This window comes from Syngnathus leptorhynchus, chromosome 6, assembly GCF_054491065.1.
Source record: "Syngnathus leptorhynchus isolate UIUO chromosome 6, UIUO_Slep, whole genome shotgun sequence".
Classification (NCBI taxonomy): Eukaryota; Metazoa; Chordata; class Actinopteri; order Syngnathiformes; family Syngnathidae; genus Syngnathus; species Syngnathus leptorhynchus.
The window spans coordinates 6994219-7011299 of NC_141200.1; the positions used below are offsets into that span (position 1 = coordinate 6994219).

Genomic DNA, 17081 nt, shown 5'->3' on the forward strand with positions numbered 1-17081 from the left:
CACTCACAGGCCCAATGCATAGAGTGTACTTGCACTTCAATGGAGCCCGATACAAAAAGCAGTTTTTTGTCAACTCTAACAAACACCATTGTATACATTGGCTGTTTTTATTTAAACAGACAGCAATATTCATATACAATGTACAGTTATACATAGCTTAAGGGTGACTAACAAGATTTCTCGATTCTTTCTACATACATGTATAGTAGTTTTTCGTCTTTTTGGCTGGAGGATCGAAATTCTGATGTAAATCCAGAACTCTCTGTAAATGGGTCTTTGCTCTCCAACTAAATTCAACTCATGTCAATCTGAAGGGCCTTCAGCTCGGTTTTGAAGTATATCGTGATGTCACTTCCTTCCCGCCGTTATCGTCTCCCCAAATCAAATGGGAATGCTAATTTAAAAAATAAAAGCAATCCGTCACTGGTGATCACTGTGAGCCTGATTGTCCTTTGTCAGCTTGTGAAATGACTCTTTAATATGCGCCCGCGTCTGTTGAAATATGCCGCTGCTCAACGTTTTCAAACAACAATGATTAATAGGCGTCATCACCAGAGAGCGCTGTGGCCTGGAACACTTTCTTGTGGGCTCGAAGGCTACTATTGTGTTCTTTATTCATGGTTTAAAGGCAGGCATCTTTTTTTTTTTTTTTTTTTTCTGACAACGCAGTCTAACACGATCCTCGGGGAGACAGATGGAAATGTACATCAAGTCTTGTGCTGTCAACAGAATAGAAGTGTTACACAAAATAACTGGAAAGAGGAAAAAAAAAAAAAAAAAGCTACGCAAGGGGATAAAGTCGTGATGGCGTTAGGAACACAATACACTGAATAAAAAGCTCCATGGAGAGGTTATGCAGTAGAAGGAATAAAGGAAAACATGCGTCGATTGTGAGGAAAATCAAATATATGTATTGTTAACATCCAAAAGGATGCTGACCAAACAATTTCCCCAGCACATGGTACCTACTTCCATCCATTCATCCTTTTTTTGTTACCACCCCCCTCCTATAATCCGTTTGAAGATGTTTGTCTTAGATGATAGGTCTGAAGGTCTTCCGCACTTACTCCAGTTCATGAAGCTTAATAAGTTATTTAAAAAAAAAAAAAATCTCCGTCTGAGAAAGAATCAACTTTTCTTGAAGGTGACCCTGGTTACACCCATGAATATGTTATTTATTGTGTTTTGTATTTTTCGGGGGAGCTCAATTACAGGCCACATCAGTTTGGAGGAGGGCTGATTCGCAGACTGTTAAATAGCCGGGAAGCTCATTGCCATGAGTGGCAGGCTTTGCATTGCCCTTCTCAGGTGGGAGGAAGAATTGGGCCAGCTTGTGCCTGTATATCTGCGTGCATGTGTAACTGCGCTGATAACAATGTCACGCCACTGCTTAGAGGTGGTAATTATCAGACGCAAATTCTTATTCCCCTAATTCCCATCTGGAAAATTGCCAACAAAGGAATGGAATTTTCGCTGACTTTTTCTGTGACAAAACAGCTCGTTTGAGAGAAAACTTGGATCCAGCTCTGGCACGCTCAAACGCACACACACACACACACACACACACACACACGCACGCTTAGTATTCAATTATTCATGCAAGTGTGCATCACTTCTGCCTAGAGAGGGAGAGTTTACACATTGTTTAAAAAGTGATCTTTTGTGTTGTTTAACCAATTTCCTCTTCAAACTTACCTCTCCAATGAAACCATTCCGCTCCGCACATGACCTTTGAACCTGCCCTCCGCTGACACACACACACACACACACACACACACACACACACACACACACACACACACACACACACACACACACACACACACACACACACACACACACACACACACACACACACACACACACACAGAAGGCTAATGTCTGACCGGTGCTGACAGGCATGTCTCCTTTCCAGCCACACAGGAGGTAGTCAGTCAACATACGCACACACACACACATGCACGGACGCGCGCACACACACACACCATTTAATATACTGTCTGTTCTGTTCATGACTGGTTCAGCGTGACTTAGTTGAGTGTGTTCACCTCCGTTTGAATGGCCTGATATTGTTTCACCAGTAGGATCTTCTTACTGCGGGACAACAAAGAGAGGCCGGCATTGCCTCTGTACCCACACACTTGTGAGCACGCACACGCACACACATTCACAGTGGAACAGACTTTGGGTTGGTAGCCTGAGAGCACGAGTCACATTTTGCACAGCGGTTCATCTGGGAAGCTGACTTTCAGACACAGTCATTTTTCTTCTCCGTGGTGGTAATTAATGAGTCTTTTTTTCTTTTAAATTAACCAACAATATCCATTCTTTTTTTTCTTCCGATGTAAATTAGCTGCCAAGACCCAGAAACTCTCTGACCTCTTGATGTTCAGCTCTGCAGGTAGGAATTAGTCAATTATTGACACTACCTAATTAATCAGATTCTTATGTGAATTGATGTACCATTTTTCTACTATAGTTTGACATATTGACACCATTTTGAATCAACAATATACCTTTATGTGTTGAGGATATTTTCCCTTGCTTTTGATGTATGCACATTTCTTCCCTTGCTTTTGATGTATGCACATTTCGTCATTATTGCCCGACAACTTAAGGGCCTCTCAAGCCCATTGTGACTTTTTATGTTATATTCATTTGGAGATTTTACCCGTACTAGCATCTTAAAGCCATAAAATCAAAGATAACCCATACCACACCAACATTCCATGATGCATACAAAACATAGCGAGATAGATATAGAGATGCCAAAGAAATCACGTGAAAGTTCATATTTATTCTCAATTTAATAGGTTTTCATTGACAGTTTCTCAGGGGCGCAAGGTTCTGAAATGTATTTTTTGTTAGTTCAGAGATATCGAACCAATCTTGTCTCCAAGCCAAAGTAAATTGAGGGAGATCCACCGTTTGAATTGGACACATTCATACTCTGCGAAGCCAAAGGAAAAGAAAGCCTATTAGATGGTGGAAACTTTTGTTCGGTCAGCCATGAAGCTGTGCAAGCACAGAATATCTTCCAAACAAGCTGCGAATTCCACAGGGAATACTTGGTGTTATCATTGTTTTCTGATGAGAAAGGCAAAATAAATCCAAATTTAAAAACAAACAAAACAAAACTGTCAAATCTGTTTTTCTTTTGTACACTTTATATGTATAAAATGACGAAAATAGACAATTTATCTCCTCCAAACAATACAAAATAACAAAACAAAACAAACAATTTAAAATGTTTCTTTTTTTATGACTGGATCAGTTTAGAATCAAGTTGAATGCAAAAGACGCACTTCCACGTTCATATTTTGGGAAACTTATTCAATGGAAGAAAAATTATAGCTGATGGATTAAGAGAGAGCTGATGTTCTCAGTCTCAAAGTGAAAAGTAGTATAAAGATTTAATTTTCGCTGGAGCACCAAGAGTGCAACTCAACAAAGTTCTAAGGCACTCTGGTATCTTGTGAGGCACTATTAGCTTTCATTAATTCCTTTCTCTATGACACAAACGAGTGATGATGTCACACAATGAATTCCAAGAGTGTTTATTTACAACTCTTGCAAAGATGCCGAAACATCCTTTGTACTTTTATTATTAAATCATATGTAATGGATAGTAATGGTATCATTTATAGCATCATATGTATCCCAATCCGTAACACAATGATAAGATGGCCCAAGACAAGCGAGTGACACCTAAATTACAGTCTTAACAACCCCATCAGGCGGCGCGATCGCTCCTCTTCTTCCATCCCCATCTCCTTCAGGGCCTCCTCCTCTTCGCCCGCTCCGGCTCCTCCATCTGTTTCAATTATGGGGACTGCGGGGCGGAGCAAAGAGCTCGATAACACGTGCATGGCGGCGCAGGTGTGCCTCCGGTAAGAAAAACAAGAGTCGTGTGTTTCTCCGGTAGGGCTGCGCCGTTGGATCTGGACGAGTAAGACAAGGCAGCTGCCACGAATAGCAATTGGGCCCACCGTGACAGGCAGTCGGCAGCAATCTGCATACGAAACACCCGGATACTTTATCTGCGGCCTTGCTCGCGTTCTGTATCTCTTCTCGTCTTTTCCAGCTTTCCCTCATTCGCGCTGGACTTCCAATCCCTCATCAGTGCATTGTTGTATGAGGGTGTTTGTCAACTTCTCTGTTTATTGGATTAGTGGCGAATGCATTGGCCAGAGCTTTGTTCTGGTGTTACAGTATTGCCAATTAGGAGGCACACTGGTAAGAGCAGGAGAAAATTTGCTGTTTTGCTTTTTAGCCAACCTAACCATCATGTGTTACATTGTTTACATTCTTACTGATGAAAAGTCTCCCAACAAATTAGTTTCCACAGTAGCGTAAGAACATACATATTTATGGCCTACAAAGTGTTTTACATGCATATTTACTGTAATTAAAAGTTTGCAATAACAAGGTCAGTCCATAGATGGCCGCTTTCTAACTCACAGATGTTAGAGGCAACTTGAATGAGTGAATCAAAACAGCAGAGCCGATCGAGCCACATAAATAATCTCTCAGATTGATTGAAGTATGCTTGGATATACAAGGAGGTCTAAATGTTAAAATTGTGGCATGTGGAGACACAATCTTTCATTTACAGTCTTTTCGAGCAAAACAATTGTGTGCATTCTTTTTATAACAGACATTTTATTTACTTTTAAACCCCCGGTTTGATATTAATCACAATAGTCTAATTCTGAATAGTTAGTCTCAGCAGTTGAATAAATATTATGAGTGATTACTTTGTCTCAATGTAATCATTCTTTGTTTTCCAAACATATTCATGACAACAAACTCACAGCCAAGTGGGAGTAACTATAATTCAGGAATGTAACTTAACATGGGAAAAAAAACTCAGCAAGGTCTATAATTCAATTTGAGCAGACAAATTCATTGAAATATCTCTTCATATGGCAAATAGTGTTTGGTGATGTTTTGCCAAAGTAGCAAAGTGCAAATTGAGACGATACCTCATTTTGTAACCCCTTCCTCTGCAGCGATAACAAGATTGTGCAACTATGCAAACACCCAAATGGAATCACGGAGGAATGATGTGCTTAATTCTTTGCCCTCATCAAGTAAAACAAATCATTCTGTCGCATTCCAAGTAGCTCATTTAAACATATGTCGAACATGAGCCATCTTTTGCTACCGGTACCGACCGCAAGCAGTCACAGAGGTGCTGAATAAGACAACGTGTGTTTGATCGCCCAGACAACCAAAAGGGCCCGCGTTGACCCGCCGCTCAAACGAAAACAGCCGACCTCTTCATTTGTGATCCGACCTTATCTCAGCCGGTTCCCTTGTGCCAAGGCGCTCCAGAAATGAATGACACGAGCGCATGGAAAGCAATTGAACCAGTGCAAAGGCGCTTTTGACATAGGGTGCAGTGCTAATGACGTTCCCTCAAGCACAGAGGAAATATGGAATAAGGAACACTAATGACTTTTACTTCTCTAGCCACTCACAAGCCTGCAGACAGCTTGTTAAATATCACAGTGGAGGCAAACACCATACGGAATGTCTGGCAATTAAAGGCTAGGCTCTTAATAATCAAAAATCCAAAACTGCCCATGACTTGTTTGAAGGAAACCTCTACATGAACAATTTTATAGCTTTTTAATTGAAAATATACATTCATAAAAGGTGGCTATTTCACTTCCCAAACGGCACATCTTTGGGGTACAAAAGAACATCATGTACTGTATGATGCAGCGGTCTTTTTAAGCTACCTATCTCCCAAACTAATATCTGTCACTGCTAACGGCAGAAGGTGGGGTAGTTGGCTTTATTAGAATACCTTCCTGTGAGAATCCCCCCATGATTAAGAAGATTACCTCGCCCCAGCAACAAAGACGCAGTGTATGAAGACAAGATAGCGCATGTGTATTGTGCAACTGTCATTAAACCTTTCTTTGCGCTGAAAGTCATTTCAGGTGTAACATAATGTTTACATTTATTGACAATTATTGCCACATATATATCATACCTTTTGTCTTTTTTTTTTTTTTCAAAACAAAGGATTTAGTGGAGGGCCTTGTAATATCAATAAAATGATCTTTTTTTGGACAAATTTTCTGTTAAAATGGAAGTGGGAAAAATCCATTCAGCAAGAAACATGAAGATACGCTTGATTTTCTTTAGTGATGAGACAGAGCTGGCCTTGAGTTTGCCGGGCCCTGAGGATTACCCAGATGACCATAAGACTAATACATATGATAGTAAGAAAGGAAAGCTTCTTTTTCTGTGAAGGGGCCGCACTCCTCGACTACAATGTAATTGCGACAGCTGCCTTGTTATAATTATAGTCTTTTTGTAATGGGCTCGAGCAATTTTGTTAATTCACACCCGCGGTGCCATTTGAACCAGTTTTTGGGGATGGAAGTCCAAGCAAAAGTGGTACTTAAGTCACAAAGGTCACGTCACTGGGCTGCGCTCTGAGGTGTTGAGTGTCTCCACTCATCACTTCAGCCCACCCGCCAATGCAGCCATCGCGGAAATGACAGTGGTGACTTTGCCTCTGGCTTTGCTTTGCTCGCCGCTTGGTTGTCACCTTTTCCCCTCTCATTTATCGTGATCCAGATTATATTTTTGTCCCCTTTTTCCAGTTTCTATTATACTTTGTGATTGACCATCCCTGTTATCCTCCTATGGCAAGGTCTACTACGGGATGTCCAAACGTATTCCTCCGAGGGCCACACACAGCAATATCAAACACTAAAATGGCCACGTTGACATTCTTAATTTATCAAACAGGCTAAAACATCATGTATTTATATCCTGCTCTGAAATTAAGAGACTACTGCAAAATTAGAAAGCTTTGTGAGCTAGAATGCCAGGATGAGTCAGCCGTATTAAAATCCTGTTTTCTTCATATATAAGCCGCACTGGACTATAAGCCGCAGGTGTTTTAATGTTTAATGTTTTAACTTTATGTCATATGCACAACTTATACAATATCATCAAAACAATGAAACATCCATCGCTAAAACCCACTTATATCAATCTATATATAAGAGAATATGCACAATTTATACAAACAATATCATCAAAACAATGAAAAATCCATAGCTAAAACACACTGGACTATAAATCGCAGGCTTCAAAGCTTGTTCAACAAGTAGCAGTTTATAGTCTGGAAAATACGGTATATAGATTGGATGTTATAATTGACTCATGGGCTGGACTTTATGGAGTCCTGGTCATGTTAGATGTACTTTCGATGAATACACATGGACAAGTTCCAATCAATATTTCAAACACACCCTGTATTAACATGATGTATAGTATCACTTTTGGTAGATGAGGGAAGTTTGCTTGCAGGTCATCCCACATGGAGATCAATAAACACAAGCTAATAAATGGAATGTATTATTTTGCCATGTACTGTAATTCCCATGCGATTGCGTCAGGGGATCGCCATGACGTCATAGACAACTGCCGTCAAGGGTAAGACTTGCGTGACAAATGGATGTCGTATTCTCCGTCAAATAACATGCAATCAAAAAGGAAATGCAACAGCTTTTCTATTAGTTGGGTAGCATTATAACATGGTTTGAATACGTTATGGGAGTACTTGTCGCCCTTGTCCAACATGTTTAAAATACAGCAAACACAATTTATTATGGTCATAACAGCTTCGCCTTATAAAAGTCATTCATTCTTAAACAAATCACAGTTCACACAATAATTTAGGTAGGATTACGCACAAAATGTCCAAACACTTGATCTACTAGAACAAAAAATATTTTGCCTTAGGTAATTTGTGGTTTTGGTGATTGAACTTTATGAAATTATTCTACCCTGAACACAGCTGCTTTGTCACTATTACAAAATACTACAGAGGTTATTTGAAGTAGTGCACTCCACACTACTTGATTATAACCAGCAGAAGTTCTGTTGATTCTCAATCATGCACTTATTCATCATGCACCTATTCCAGGCTAAATTCCTCTGCACAATATTACACTGGAATTGAAATACAAGTTTAAAAAAAATCAAATAACCAGCCCATTAAAATATTACAAAAAATGAACTGACAAATTCTGCCGCCAACCCTGAACCATGATGTAGTGGGGGGGACACGAGTTGAGCAAGAACATTGATTCCTGCAGGGCATCTATGCAATTAAAACAAAAAAACAATATCATCCTTGACTTGTAAATATAATTTCATAACTCTCACTGATATTCACGAGTTGCACAAATGTCAACTTTTCTATTATGTTCATCACAAATTCATTTATTCCAAATATCTGGAGTGGTTAAATCTCATGTGGCTCCATTATAATCAACGTGAGTGCCATCGGTCGTCAATGCGTGGATGGAGGGCCAACTCTCAGCCACAACCTGCTGTTTAGACGCAAGAACTCATTAGCATCCACGTGGTTGGCCTCGCCGATAGAAGACGACACAGTTGGACATTGATTGAAAATGTGCAATTTACGTGCCGCTGAGGTGTTGAACAAGTTTTCTCTGTTGTAAACACACACTTTTGTCTGCGTTTCCAAGCGAACACCATGTGTTTCTTTCACCAAAATGGCCTCCAGAGAATGCTTGTGACAGGACTAAGTTGAAGGTTGGAACCAGCTGCTCGTGGCTCTGGCCGCCTGGCAGACACTGTGCCTGTTGTGATACCAAATGTGACATTAGACAGATGTTAATCCAAATATAGAAATACTACAATGGTACCAATTGAGAGTGGGAAACGTTTCAGTCTAGAAGCTTCATGAATACTAACTCTTTACAAAAGTTAGGGATACTGGGCTTTAAGATCAAATTTGTAGATGATCTTAAAATGCACCCAAACTTTTACCAGTGAACTTATTTGAACCTTCTCCAAACTTTTGAATGCACGTTTCCCACTTTGGATTTTCAGTACTTTTCGTAAAACATGCAAGAGCTGAATGGCAAAATTTACAACAACTTTTTAATCCATGAAAATTTCCACGGATGTCAGTGACGCTTGCGATTTGGATGCATCTCTGTTGCAACCTGCTGATGACGCGCAGCTTCGATCCATGAATGGACCAAAACATTTGGCGGTTTGATTAGAATTGGGATTTTAACAGTCACTTTCCTCATGATAATCGATCGATACATTTCCTCAACGTGTCATCGGCAGGTTGCAACAGACTTGAAGAGTCTCAGAGAGGTGAGAATTGGATGTCCTTGACTGTTACCGTTGGACTTACCTGCATCATTCACTTACCAAGACGAATAAATGATCCTAAAAAGAACAGGTTGGAGCATTTGAGAATCCTTTAGCTACTGTTGCATTTACTACTGGTAAATTCTTATGTTTAATTTGAAATACTCTCTGATTATGTTACCACATTGTGCCCAATGTGAAACCAAACAGGATCATAAAAAAACAACCAATGAACCTAAGGCTAAACTAGTCAATGTACCTAACAAATGATTGCAAAGATGCTAATCTCAGGTGGAAAAAAAAAAGGTAAAGTTTGACCACACTCTGTTCTGAGACAGCAATCACCCAGCGGGTGACGGTGCGGTACAGCCAGCCAGCCAACTGCTAATGGAAATGTGCAAAATTCAGCCGTTATGCATAAAGGCACCCCATCACACACATACCAAAGCAGACAAACATATTGCTGTGCCACATTGCGCTGTTACAAATTGGAGAAAATGACAGTATGGAGTGGATGACTGCAGTCTGTGAAGCGCAAGATGGTGTGCGGTTGCCGTGCAACTTGAGCCAAATGTGAGCAAACAATATGTCATCTTTCGTGTAGTGCAAGCAAGCTCAACACTGATCACGATTCAGCCGTTGGGCAATATAAAGTGAGAAAACAGAGAATCTCATTATTTCTTTTCTGGCCTTTCAGTTAAATTTGTGGATGAGGGAAATACTAGGTTGCCATGTAGATGCAGGTCGGGGATATTAGTGAAGCTTGGCTGTTTGTCAGAGAGTAGTGTGTGGATAGGGGTACCTGGACCTTCGAGTGCACCGATTTTAGAAAAGTCATTTGCTGTTATCTACCATCTCGTGTCTCGTGCAGTTTTTTTGAATGTCAATTGTTTTGGGGGCAAATTTAGTCATGGACTAGATCAAACTTGTATTGAAACAGAACTCAACCTGATCAAAGTCCACAGCTACCCAGCAAGTTGGTAAAGAAAACAACCCCACAGGTCAGGAAAACAACCCCTTTTATTAGTTGTGCAGGCAAACTGGACATGCACATTTCAAATTGATGGGAGTCCTCATTGTTAATGATGAACACAGATAATCCATCTGTGGAGCATATAAATGGAGATCTTACTTGCACTACCCACAAAACAATCTTGCCTTTGTTTCCTTTCAGTGTTTATGTAAAAAAACAACAACATCATTTTAGCAGTCTTCATAACTAAATTTCCAATAGCCATTTCCATTAGGCCCTATTGTCAACTTAGTCACCGGCCAGAGAGGACAAACATGCGAAAAAAATCACATTATATTTTCACGTTTTTTTAAGGACAAAAAACTACATTTGTCGTGCCATTGAGAGGAGCTAAGAGGAAGAGCCGAACACCAAATCTGCTGAAATATACCGTATGATATTAGTTTTAACTTCTATGTTTTATTTGAGGCTCCAATATGTATATTCTGCAAGTGCACTTTGTGAAAGTATCAACTTACTATTTCCAAACGAACTGCACAACTCATTATCGGATGCAGTGAATATCTTCTGTACTCAACAATGACAACTTTATTCATATTCAAGTCCACAATTCAGAGCGCTAACAATTGCAATTTGACAACCAATTCTCCAATCTCGCTTTATGACCAAATTGCTCGCTCGGATCGGGGGTGATTAGTTTGCCGTGCAATAGCACTTTATGTGCTAGTCTTTGTGTGAAACAGAGAGGGGTCTCGTCCTCACGGAGTCGCCGTGCCCCTTCCTCGATTGGAACCAAGAAAGAGAAACCGCATTGCATTCGGGTGGTTTCCCAGACCTCATTAGGTTACACATCAAAATTCTGGCCAAGATTCTCTCAGGCTATAGCCACCATGCGCAATTATAACGGCTGCTGTTGGTGAGAGGATACACAAGGTTCCCTTGCAAAACAAATAGTCTGAGGGAACTGTGAGAGGTTTTTTTTGTGTGTGTGTGTAGGTCACAGTGTCTTTTATGAAGTATTGTCTGCCGCTGCGCTTATGTCCACTACGTATTCCCAATGGTGGTAGTTGCTAAGTGACAGCCTATTTAGACAGCAAGGTCAAAGAATAGTGAAACCTGTTTTGTTTTGACTTTCCTAAGGCCTCAGAAAGGACCTGTGATATTACATTTTTGCAAATGTTTCGGAATTTGGATTGTCAGATTTAATTCTAACTATGCCTTTTTGGAAATAAATGGAAGTTCCGCATGTGTACTGTATTGTAATTGCCGTTATAGTCATACAGGCTGTGGTAATCTGGAAACATGAATCATGCTCCAATGAATTGGATTCAATGATTCTGTCATAATTTAATAAGAAAATCAACATTCTTGAGTCACAGCAAAGTGTTGAAACAGCTTCACTCTGAGCTTGATAAAATTCATCTCTTATTATATACAAATATTAAAACATCCTTCAAATGAATGTCACCGATTCATGATTCCTTCAATACTATAGTAATTTCTCCTGCTTGTTGATAGTTGAAGCATGAGCCATCAATCAATGCACCATAAATCCTTCATTATCTCAGGCTCATTTCCTATTTGAGTTTGGGGATTTTTAATTGTTATTCTTGAACACCCCCCTCCCTCCCCCGACTTTGAGACAGGCATAGGTGAAAACAGGAAATGGTGCAGTTGAGCACGAGTGGGAAAAGAGGAAATTAAGAAAGGACGAGTGTCAATTCTGGTGCAGTGAATGTGGTTTTGGCAGGAAACCGAAGTTACCATAGCGACGAGAGAAACCTCTGCAGCAAACAAGAGGCGAGAGAAGGGGGGGGGGCAGTGTGGACCTTGAGGTTTTGTGTACCTCTGTGTTCTCGTGTTGTGCTGAGGCATGTTCTGCGCAAGTGTAAGAGGATGTAAAATGATTTTAAACGTTGTGGTTTGGTGTTTTTAACCTACTCCGGGTTCTTTACAGGAGAGAAGTCAGGTTAATCAAAGCACTATTAAGCTCATCAGTGCTTTGCGTCAATGGATGAGAGCCTCAGTTGAAAGGATATGAAACGGCACAACATTAATTTACATGAAGGTGCTGTGTGTAATCTAGACGGTGATTGTAGCTTCCGATGCCCTGGACTGATGGAGGAGGATTTTTTTTTTTTTTTTTTAAATCAGCTGTGCATGAGGCATATGAGATACTGTATGCAATGGCTCGAATAGAATTTAACACGTACAAATACATTTTCAGGATTTCTTTTTTCTATTCTAATGTAACTTTACTAATGATATTGCCATTAACTATCCTTTTAATGATCAAGTCAAGTTCATTTGTATAGCCGATAATCACAAAAGTCTCAAAGGACTTCACAAGCCTCCTGATTACAAGTATTAGCAACATAGTCCGCTCTAAGTCCCCAAACCAGTAGATTGTGAATTCTTGTAAACTGAGGATAAGGATAACCTAATTTTTCATGGCTTAACGCTTCGGGTAATTGGTCACATGGTGTTTCCCCTTTCATTTCCTTTAGCTGGATAGTTGTGAGGAAAAACACATCCAACAGTTTTTCCATACAGAGGGAGTCAATATCAATTGACACGTATCCTATTTTAAGGCAACGTTCAAAGGCAAAGCAAAAGTATCTTATTAAAAATACGAATAGAATGTACGCTAACAACGTAAACATATTTATAAACCAAAGATGAAGCCGGCCGGCTCCGTGGTTTTAAAACAATGTGTCCTGACCTTGCCATAAAACAGATACCGCTTGCTATTTGGAACCCTAACCAGATTGTGTACACCACATACATAACAAAAATAAAAATAATCATTGCAAGTGTCGTAAGCAAGCTGAGTAACAACTAAGTATGAGCTTTATTTTGGTTTATCGTCTGCTATTGTCATTTATCTACAAGTTTAACACCACTATTAAGATCAGTTCCCAGACAAATGAGCCGGTGAGAAACTTAACAAGCGGGTTTGGCAACAGTGTTTTAACGGGCTTTAATGGACAAATGGGAGTCATTGATCTCTGCCTAGTTATCCAGACACATTCCCCCGCTGAAGTTTTTCTCACTTATCCCCTTGTGAAGTCGGCATGCAACAATGTTCCTTGGCAGCCGCCATCACTCTTCGCATCATCTGGGATGTTTTGGCACCTGACTGAATCTGGTGGGCATTGTAATGTGTGCTGGGCTTTGCGCTGTGTCATCTGGTCCCATGTGGGAAAGAGATTAACAATTTTGCAGCCCCCCCACCCTCCAACACCACCACCACACACAAAAAATGGCATTTCTTTCCACTACTTTCTTCCTAAGCGTTTGTCACCATCGCAACAAGTCAAACAAAATCCCACAGAGGAGACACACACATCCCCTCACAAAATTGTGTGAGTATTTGAGCATGGCTTAGAAGTCAAACTTTTGACGCTCATGCTAACACTGAGATGTCCCTCAAATTTACATCTTGCCAGCTGGTATTCATTGTACGTCTCCAACAAACAATCTGGGTACATAATTTCCATTAAAAAAAAAACAACAACTTAAAATTGATCAGAAAAAAATTCATTTTTGTCTCCAAGGTTACAAGCAGATACTCTCTTTTCTCGTCTTTCCACTGGAGTAAATCAACATTGTTATTTCCCATAGGCTGAAACGGAACCTCTTCCTTGTGACACTGTCCACTTTTCTTGATGTTGTTTTGTTGTCATTACACTGATATTATCGTGATGAGGCAAGTAATACAGTGCTCTTCAATGGAAATGACCTTGATTCTTAAGCACGCATGTATGTTGTAGCTGTACACGATTAATCTTCAAAACTTGCATCTGCAAAAATAAATAAATAAATAAACAAATATTAAATAAATCAAAACACACACTCATACACTGTGAGACTGAGAAGATAAGTTTCTGTGTGCTGCGGGTTAACGTTAACTTCTCTTTCATTAGCAAATGGTTGGTTTTATGTCAATTAACAAAGAAAGGGTTTAGCTGAATGAGGCTAATGAGGACACGCAGTATTTACCCTGCTGGTTGAAAGATCTGAACAAAACGTTCATTTGCCCACAAAAGCACACTTGCATGAAATGAGCACATTTGTTTCTTCCACATTGAGGATTTGATACATATTGGGAGAGGGGGGGATAGTGTGACACTTTGTGTTTTTATTTGTGTGTGCTGACTGCCTGTCGAACGGTTGTAACTATATACGGCTTCAACAAGCAGCTCAAGGATGTGGTAAAAAGCAAAAGCACTTACACAAGTACAGGATTCAACAAAAAACACTTTGAAGATTCACAGCTTCATTCAAATCTCCGGGTTGGATTAATTTTGATTTTACCTTGAATAATATAATGCAAGAGTGAAAAAAAACCCCCCCACATCTTTTATAGAGTTTCTTGAAACATGGCACCTACTTTTTAGGCACACACAAACAATACCAAAAGCGTATTCAATCCAATCCAAAAACCTTATGAAAACGCTCGACTCTCGTTATGTTTCATCACCTCTGTCACCATAAGTAATAATAATAAATGTAATCAGTGTTTTTTTTGCGGCTGATGATTAGTGCACTCCATTTTCATCTTCGACATCATCATCATCATTATCTATTTTCCCTAATCTACCTCATAGTGATACATTCTGAAGATATTTAACCTACTCAAAAAAGGATCCTGACAAAATTCTGTGCCTGCCTTTGGTGTCAAAGTTAATTTCCATTGGCTTCACTCCCTCTCGTGAGTTATGATCACCTTTTGCCATCTAACAAAAGAGGCATAATTATTTTAAATTATCCCCGGTTAAAATTCTTGTCAGGTAGGACTCTTGAGGGGTTCCTGCTCTTCTTTATTGGCTTGGGGAGCACCGTTGTCATTTCCATGATCCCCTTTAACATGAGGTTATAGGTTAAGTGCAAAGGATAATGGCCTTTTTATCTGTAGGGAACAACAGCAAATAGAACGGCTGGTGTAGCGGCGAAGGTGGATGTTGTCAACATGCAGTGGAAGCTCTAGACTTGACCACAGACTTGTGAGTGATTTTTAAATAACCCGAGGATTACATGTTGTCCTGAACTTTTTCTACATACATGCATGAATTTCTTTATGGCGGACCAGAGACTGAAACACGTCGAGTTTGACAGCAGGTGTTCCAGTTTGGAGTCACGGTGGTTTGTTTTTCGCCTCTGTTTCTGTGTTATGCATGACTGGACCCTGAGCTCCACAGTTCCACTTATCTATGTTGCTGCCGCCCAGTAAACACACACGCGTACACACAAAACAAAGTCGTCCAATTTATTAACACCACCAGCCGTTTCAACCACCAAACTGGTTGCTATTGGCAACTCTGCAGCGTACATGAGACACGAAGGAACTGTAATATTTAATCGGATAGTTTTTTTTTTTTCCCAACTAGTTATTTCTATTAAACTAACAGAGAGGCTGAAATCATCGCAACATTGAGGTTAGTTGCTTGTCATATTAGTTTGCTTGTCACAAAATAATTAACCTGAAGCTCCTGACAATGCTGCTTAGCAGGCTGTTTTTGCCAAAATGTTCCCTCCTGTGGTCTTAGTTTTGTTTGGAATATCGTTTCGTTTGCCCTGACTGTCGGCCCTGTAAGCAAATGTTTCCACATCTCTCTGTGTGCCTCTTTTTCCTTAATCAGCTCTTGACGAGCAGCGAAGCTCGTGGCCTTTCCAAACACATATTCACAGCAATATACGGAGATTCACTGTCATAGAAAGTGAATTAATTTGTTCTGGGCTCAAACTGTCACTCTTATAAACCTTTATTAACTACAGGGAGTCCACCCACATTTTATCACATTGAAACTATGGTGACAGTGAATAAGGCTATAAATCCGCATTCAAGCGATTTTCATTGTTTCGTCAATTGATCTCTAGTGATTTTCCAGTTCGGTCAAATTCAGCACCATTGCTCGGTGTGCCGTGGGCCTGAGTCACCGCAGTGACTTGAAAGCCGCTACTAAATAAAGATGAAGTGAGGTGACGTCATGGTCATTTGAACATTGACATTCTCCCCAACGTGCAATGATTCGCGACTTTACGTTGGTGGTGAACAAGCCATTTGTGTGCGCTCTCTCTCTCTCTCTCTCTCTCTCTCTGGGTGTCATTTATCAGCTTGTGTGTTCAATCCAGCACTGCACACACATTCCAGCCTGGCAGCATGGATGTGGGAACAGTTGGATTAACAGAGGAGGACATTGGGGTTTGTTTAAAGCCAGGAGATGTGATTGCCTTTACTTTGGACATTACTCCTTTCCCCATTTAATGTCAATAAGATAAAATAAAAAGCCACCCATCTCATTCAACCTCTTAACTTCACCCATGGTCATCTTAATTCTTGATCGTTGGATCAAGCATGTCATTAGAATGTTTATTGTTGTTGTTGTTTTTTTATAAACCATTTAGCTGCTTTAAGTGTATTTTTTCTTGGTTCCATTCACTCTGCTCTGATATTTCTTATATTAAACGTAATTTGTCTCCTTTGTCCTAACAAATAAGTGACGAGGGGCAGAACACTTATTAATCTTGCTTACTGTCTAACTAGAAAAGCAAACCTTCACCTCACACACATTACCCTAATGTTGTATGTAATAATGTAATTTTGGTGTTCTGCCCTGTGTTCGGTGTGTCTTGTTTCTATTGTATTCTTATTCTTCCTGTTTCTATTGAGCCCTCATAAATGTATCCTTGTCCTTACTCATTCACTTTCCAACCATTCACAGGCACCGGCTGCTCGATAGCAATTATTCTATTTCATTTATATGCAATGACGGGATCACTCTGACACAATTTTGTTTGGTTGATGCAGATGTCCTTGCATTAGTCTGACTGTATAATTAAATATTTAACGGAAAGGCATTTCATTAAGTATACTTAAGAACATATAATGTGCACATAGGTGTTGAAATGCCGTATTTTTTTTTTTAATACAAACAAATGA

General features: G+C 39.9%; 1 protein-coding gene across 2 annotated transcripts in view; it reads left to right on the plus strand.

Annotated features, from left to right (window-relative positions):
* Positions 1–2184: 2184 nt before the first annotated feature.
* The window catches only part of shank3a (SH3 and multiple ankyrin repeat domains 3a), a 122815-nt gene continuing 107918 nt past the window's right edge, over positions 2185–17081 (plus strand). Inside the window, exons 1-2 of one of the 2 annotated variants that reach the window (XM_085913332.1) lie at positions 2185–2401; positions 15057–15576. The gene's annotated coding sequence lies outside the window, so the exon portion shown is untranslated. The remainder of the gene's footprint in view (positions 2402–15056; positions 15577–17081) is intronic. The other variant, XM_085913334.1, reaches the window with a different exon arrangement.